The sequence below is a fragment of the Hakea prostrata genome, chromosome 1 (assembly GCF_041222555.1).
Source record: "Hakea prostrata isolate BN-2017 chromosome 1, UWA_Hpros_2, whole genome shotgun sequence".
Classification (NCBI taxonomy): domain Eukaryota; kingdom Viridiplantae; phylum Streptophyta; class Magnoliopsida; order Proteales; family Proteaceae; genus Hakea; species Hakea prostrata.
Window position 1 is genome coordinate 20,041,741 of NC_142600.1, and position 6,004 is coordinate 20,047,744.

Genomic DNA, 6,004 nt, shown 5'->3' on the forward strand with positions numbered 1-6,004 from the left:
TCATTTTTAGTCTCCTCTCACCAATAGCTTCCCTAAGCCAAACCAACTATTCATGGGCTTAAGCCCTAGCTGATAAGGAAATTACGAGGCCCAAAATAATATAAGGCCTATATAGAATTAATGTGAAGTGTGAGATATGCCAACATTTATATTATGAACTTATGATGGTTGTATTATTGTATTCCAAAATTTTGAGAAAGTGATTTTTATTGTATGCATATGGATGGAATTTTGTTGCTATATATCGAAGTTATTTGATGTATTATATCAATTGCTTTTTATTTATATGTTTGAGTGGTTATATATTTAATGTCTTATAACCCTGTATGTTCATCCCTACAACATTTCAGTTTCAAACTTATGGTTGAACCTAAGGACATCAATGTATTCAGAAGGCATAGATTATGCTAAATACTAACCTTGAGCCCAACCTAACCCATTAAAACCCTCCAAAATTAGCCATTGATTTCACTCAAGTTGGCCTGAAAAAAATACCAGATCTCCAACGAGATCTCGCTTTTCTCAAGGGCGGGATGATTGCCCTCGAGGCCGAATCTAGTACCATGGCTATGCATATAGGAGCTAATTCAATGTTGAATTTCTATCTACATATTCATAAAAGTGACATCAATGCATCTTGGATCCGTAATATCAATTGCATATGCATGTCATTGACAACATTTCAAATTATTTGACAAGTTTCTTGTGCTTGGTCATTTTGTTATCCACTTCAGGATGGGAGCTTTCATCGGATTTCATGCCAGTCTATAAATGCAAATGGCTTTTTCTTATCTGTATCATGCTTGGATAGCAGGTATTTTGTGGTCATCTGATGCTTCCTTCTCCTACAAGTTATGCCAGCTATCATGGAGCACAATGCTCAGAGAAGATTACAATATATAGTTATCAAGTGATAGTCTAAAGAAGGGTTTCCTTTCTGTTTTGCCATAATTTATGTTTTCAATGTGCTTCAGCTTGATAAGGATTCGGTGAAAACAATCCCTGGAAGCCGGATTGAGTCATTTTATGTCAAGGTAAGCATTACTGATTCGTAATGGTAACTGGAAACAAAATATTTCACTACCGGGTTTTGTGGAGATTTCCTCCCATAGTCATTGATTGTATCTTCTATTACAAATGGTAAAATCTCAATTGCAGCTTTTATATAATTCCATGACCCACTGGTTTAGAGCAGAACAAACTAATTTAAAACCAGTAAATCCAACTCCCTTGGCCAAGATTTCAAACTGTTTCTCTGTCCTCTCCTTTCCTCTAGGATGTTGAGCCATCATAACCAAGTCAAGTCTGAACAAGGCTTTGGCATCAGTTGTGGTCTCAGGAAGTATAGGAAGAACCCTCTCAATCACCACTACTTTTCCATGGTCTGGTAGTGCTTCATAGCAATTTTTCAACAACTTCAAGCAATCATCATCTCCCTAGTTGTGAAGTACTGCCTGCATATATTGGAAGAAGTAGCATGAAAAGATAAAAGCCCATATATAATTTTGATGGCTAAGCAAGCTAGCTATTAATTACCTTTAGAAGAATGACGTCTCCTGCTGGAACATGAACAAACATATCTCCAGCTAGATGCTCCACACCTACACAAGTGGATCTTCCTCTAAATAACGGAAGAGAATTCGAAATGTATAGTTTAAATGATGATTTTAGGGAATGAAGAAGAGGTGGATGATACCAGGATAAGCTGGTGCATTCTGCATCACATGAGGTAAGTCAAAGTTTATCCCCTTGATGTTTGGGTACTTGGAAGTGACCAATTCAAGTGTATTCCCAATCCCACCTCCCACATCAACTATTACTTTTGCATTCTCGAAACCATTGTATTTCTCAAGTATTTCCTTGATGGCTTTGATGGTTGCCTTCATCAATCCGGTATTGAAGGACTCATTGAAACTTGGGTCTTTAGCAGCATAGTCATACACAGAGATGCCATTGGCCTTATCAAATGGGGTTCCTCCTTCCAGAACTGCATCTTTCAAGTGGTGCCTATGCGCATATATGGTGAATCACAGGACCCAAAAATTAAAATTAAAATTAAAATTAAAAGCAGAATTTGCTCTGTGAAACACACACACAGAGTCTCTGTTGCAGGCAAGAAGAATGAGAAGCTGAAATCTAATTAAGAAGATAGATCGTGAAGGAAGGTTATACCAGCTCTGGAGGAAGGCCTTGTGATTTAACATCTTTAAGAGACCAGGAAATGGGGCATCACGGTTTGAGAGAAAATAAGTGGAGACTGGGGCCAAACCATAGAGCCTTTCAACACTACCGTCGTGGTGAGTAGCAGGAGAGCAAGTGAGCATGGAGTAGCTGGCTAGAAGCCTCAAGATGCGATCAACCATCTCATGGGCTTCTGGGTTCTGTGTGTGGAGCTGCGATGCTATCACTAATGGGAAAGCTACGCATCTGGACCAGCTTTAGCAATAATGTCAAGCAGATCTAACTCTATAGCAGCTTTGAAAACCATCGGAAGGACTACTGAACCAGGCAATTCCATGGCCATAAGAAGGACATCGTCGGCATTGTAGTAAACGCTGGATTTTTTTTGTTGATTCTCTGTGGAAGCCATTGTTGGGATTTGGAAGTTCAGATCTGAATATGAACGGACCCAATTAAAACCCACAGCAGAAATATATTTTATGATGAAAAACTTGTTAATTGGAATAGTAGATGAAGAAAGACAAGTATACCTAGCTATCTAGGATGAGGATGACCATATATACCAAACCATAATTGGGCATCTCTGACTGTATAAACTATTTCTTCCCATTGATGGAGGAACCGAAATTTCTAAAGGTAAATGAAATTGAATAATGTTGTATAATTTTCTGGTTCTAGACGTGAAGTACTCAACACAACCTTCAGCAATAATGTGCTTCAAGTGTGTTGGAATATGCTATTTGAGCATAAGTGAATGTAAATGAAAATCATTTATTATTGAAAGTTTGTGGAAATAAGTGTATAGAATACCTATAGACTATTTGATGGTTCATTTCTCAAGGAGAGTTAATGAATAGATGCTGTTATCCTAACAGATATTTTATTTCCTAAGCATAGTTAATGGAGGGTTTTGGAAATCTTGTTTTTTCAAGAAACCTCTAATTTCCCTAGCTTGTTTATTAATGTTTAAAACTTTTCATTTCCCAAAACTTAATTCATTGAATTTGGTTGTAAGTGAATATGGTTTTTCATTTATCAAGCTAGTTAATGAGACATAGAGCTCTTTCATAAAATAGCAATCCCCCCTTGTTGAAGGTGGGTGTTGGTTTGGGTTTTTTTCTTTTATGATTTAAGAAGAGTGCTAAATATGTTTTAAGGGTCTTATTAACATGTTTTGTAAGTTTTGTCAATGGTTTGAGTTGTTTTTCGTATTTTGAATCTTGCGGTGATAAAAGGAAGAGACATGTCAAGTTCGTCGTTGCGGTCTACTTTGTGCTAAGTACACTATTGTTTGTTGTTGTATCTTGGGAGAAAGACGTCCATTAATTCCTTAAGCATACATGTCGGAGGGGAGGGATCTGTTTTAAGGAAAACGTCTGATGTGCCTCGACGTTTCTTCTTTTTTACTCTTCTTGCTTTTGGTTCAGGTTCCTTTTTTGTTGTATTTCAATTTCCGTATTAATCAGTATTGAGATATTATTTGATTGTTGTTTTCTAATTTCTCCATGATAATATCTGTGTTTCCTGATTTACTATCTCAATTTGGCCAACAAAGTGCTATTACCTCATCTTACATGTGAAACTGAAATCCATGTCCCAACAATTACTGAGAACAATATTTAATTAAATGCCCACCAAAACATAGTGCGCGCATGAAAAATTATACATTTTGTTTTGGTAACCCAAAAAATATTATACATTTAAGTTTACCCAAAAAAAATATTATACACATTAAAAATAGCTAGGATCCATCATATATATTATATTTATGTCAAAGAGTCCATGGAGATGGCAACTAACATCTTGTTTAGCTCCATTATTGAAAACCATCCTCTATGTTACCCAAAAAACTAATATTATAATTTTTCAAACTACTTAGTATTACATTTACTTCTTAATTTTTATATTAATTTTTATAGACAAATGAAAAATATATATTATCGTGTTATCAGAATGGAATAAATTTTACATCAAAATATATATATGACAGGAACCACCCCTTATTTAAAATATAATTTCTCTATGTAAAAGATAAGATTTGTTTCATTTTCTAATAGAAATGAGATGTACATTTTACTACCAACTACTCTTAAGTTGTGGAGCACATAACTTGTGTTTGTATACCCCTACAATTTTATGTTAAGTTTACATTCACTAATGGTCAAGTAATGGAGGGTGAATAGATCTCTAGATTTGTTTGGAATCAGTTTTTTCGTTTGACCAAACATAGGTGTTTTTTGGGTTGTTGTATTTTTAGTTGCCACATCCGATGTGGGAATATGTGGAGAGGAAGAGGCTATAAAGAATGCCTCTTCATCTTCTTTAATCATCCCAAATATCTTCTCTCTTGGATATTTCTTTATTTGTAGTGGAGTTTTCTCTCACCGGATATTATTGTGTTTTCTTTTCACAAGATTTCATTATTGTGTTCGGAATCTCTTATTTGCGATTGTCCTATTCGGTGGGTTCTTCATAACCACTTGGACCAAGAGGGGCGTGTTTGGTATAGTTTTCCTTTTGATTTTTATCCATATAAATATAAATGAGAGTGTTTGGTGTAATTTATACGTATACCACCTATTTCTATTTAAAAAACGTTGAAAAAAATACAAAAAGTAAAAACAAAGTTAGACCTGTTTTTTATTTTTCTTTCAAAACCCTTTCATTAGTTTTTTCCAGTGGGTTTTAAAAGGCATGTGCTCCTAATGTTTATACATGGGGTTAAAATAGTAAAATTATATTCTTCAATAAGCCGGTAAATCCCTTCCACTTTCCTTCTTTATTTCTCCATAAAGTCTTTCAACATCAGCCAATCAAAGCTGTTCTAGTGGTTGAAACCAACACCTCTTTAGTGAAGAGGATGTCGGTTCAACTCTCGTTGAGGCATATTAATATCCTCATCCCCCGACTTAATAAAGCTCCTTTGTAAAAAAAAAAAAAAAAGTCTTTCAACCTCAGATAGCAAACCAGTAGTCGCTAGCCGTTTGGCATGGATCGGTTTTGGGGTTTTCACCTCTGTTGGGCTCATCACCTTCTCTCCCTGACTTGGGTTTAAGCATAAGGTTGCTTAAAACATTACACCCTGATTGTCTAGTTTGAATTCTAGCTATTATTTATAGAACAACACTAGGTTCTACGAGTTAGTTGGACTCTCCTACAAAAGGCAATTACACTATTGAACCATAACTGATCCGATGGCCTATATTAGAACCTTATAACTCAAATACCTCAAACATATTTGAATATAACTCAAATTTCTCAACAACTTTATCGAATCATTGCTTCTTGGATGCAATTTCAACGTTGGAGGCCTCAAAAGCATAAAATCTAGGTTGAACTTTCGTTAAATTTATGGTTTATTTGGTTAGCAATATGTGCTTTAGTTTGGTAGAATTACTCAAGTGGCTAAGGGCCTCTTTGGTTACATGAGTCTAGAGATTTCAAATCTATAGATTTCAAATTTATGGAGTCATAATTTATAAAATTAAATGTTTGGTTGTGGAATGAAATCTGTGGATTCATCCTAAAAAATCAACGTGATTTTTGTGAATGTGCAAATGTATAGTTTTTTTGAAATCTCTGGATTTCACCCCTTACCATATTCTGATTCACGCAATCATTCAAGGGGTAAATCTTTAGATTTCATGAATTCGAGATTTTTACAACCAGGTATAATTCTTGATTAAATGGTAGATTTGAAATCTCTAGATTCATGTAACCAAACAGGCCCTAAAAAGATCTATGATTTGGCCAAAAGCAAAGTGGAATCCATAGCTGAAGTAAGTTGTGAGGGCAGTTAAATATGGAATTGTAACCATCTTGA

General features: G+C 35.2%; 1 pseudogene across 1 annotated transcript; it reads right to left on the reverse strand.

The window, feature by feature from the left end:
• Positions 1-1,141: 1,141 nt before the first annotated feature.
• Positions 1,142-2,667, reverse strand: LOC149028151 (caffeic acid 3-O-methyltransferase-like; annotated as a pseudogene). Its single transcript, XR_016172070.1, has 4 exons — positions 2,173-2,667; positions 1,697-2,007; positions 1,537-1,601; positions 1,142-1,454 (listed from the first exon to the last, which is right to left on the reverse strand). The product of XR_016172070.1 is annotated as a caffeic acid 3-O-methyltransferase-like (transcript).
• Positions 2,668-6,004: the final 3,337 nt, after the last annotated feature.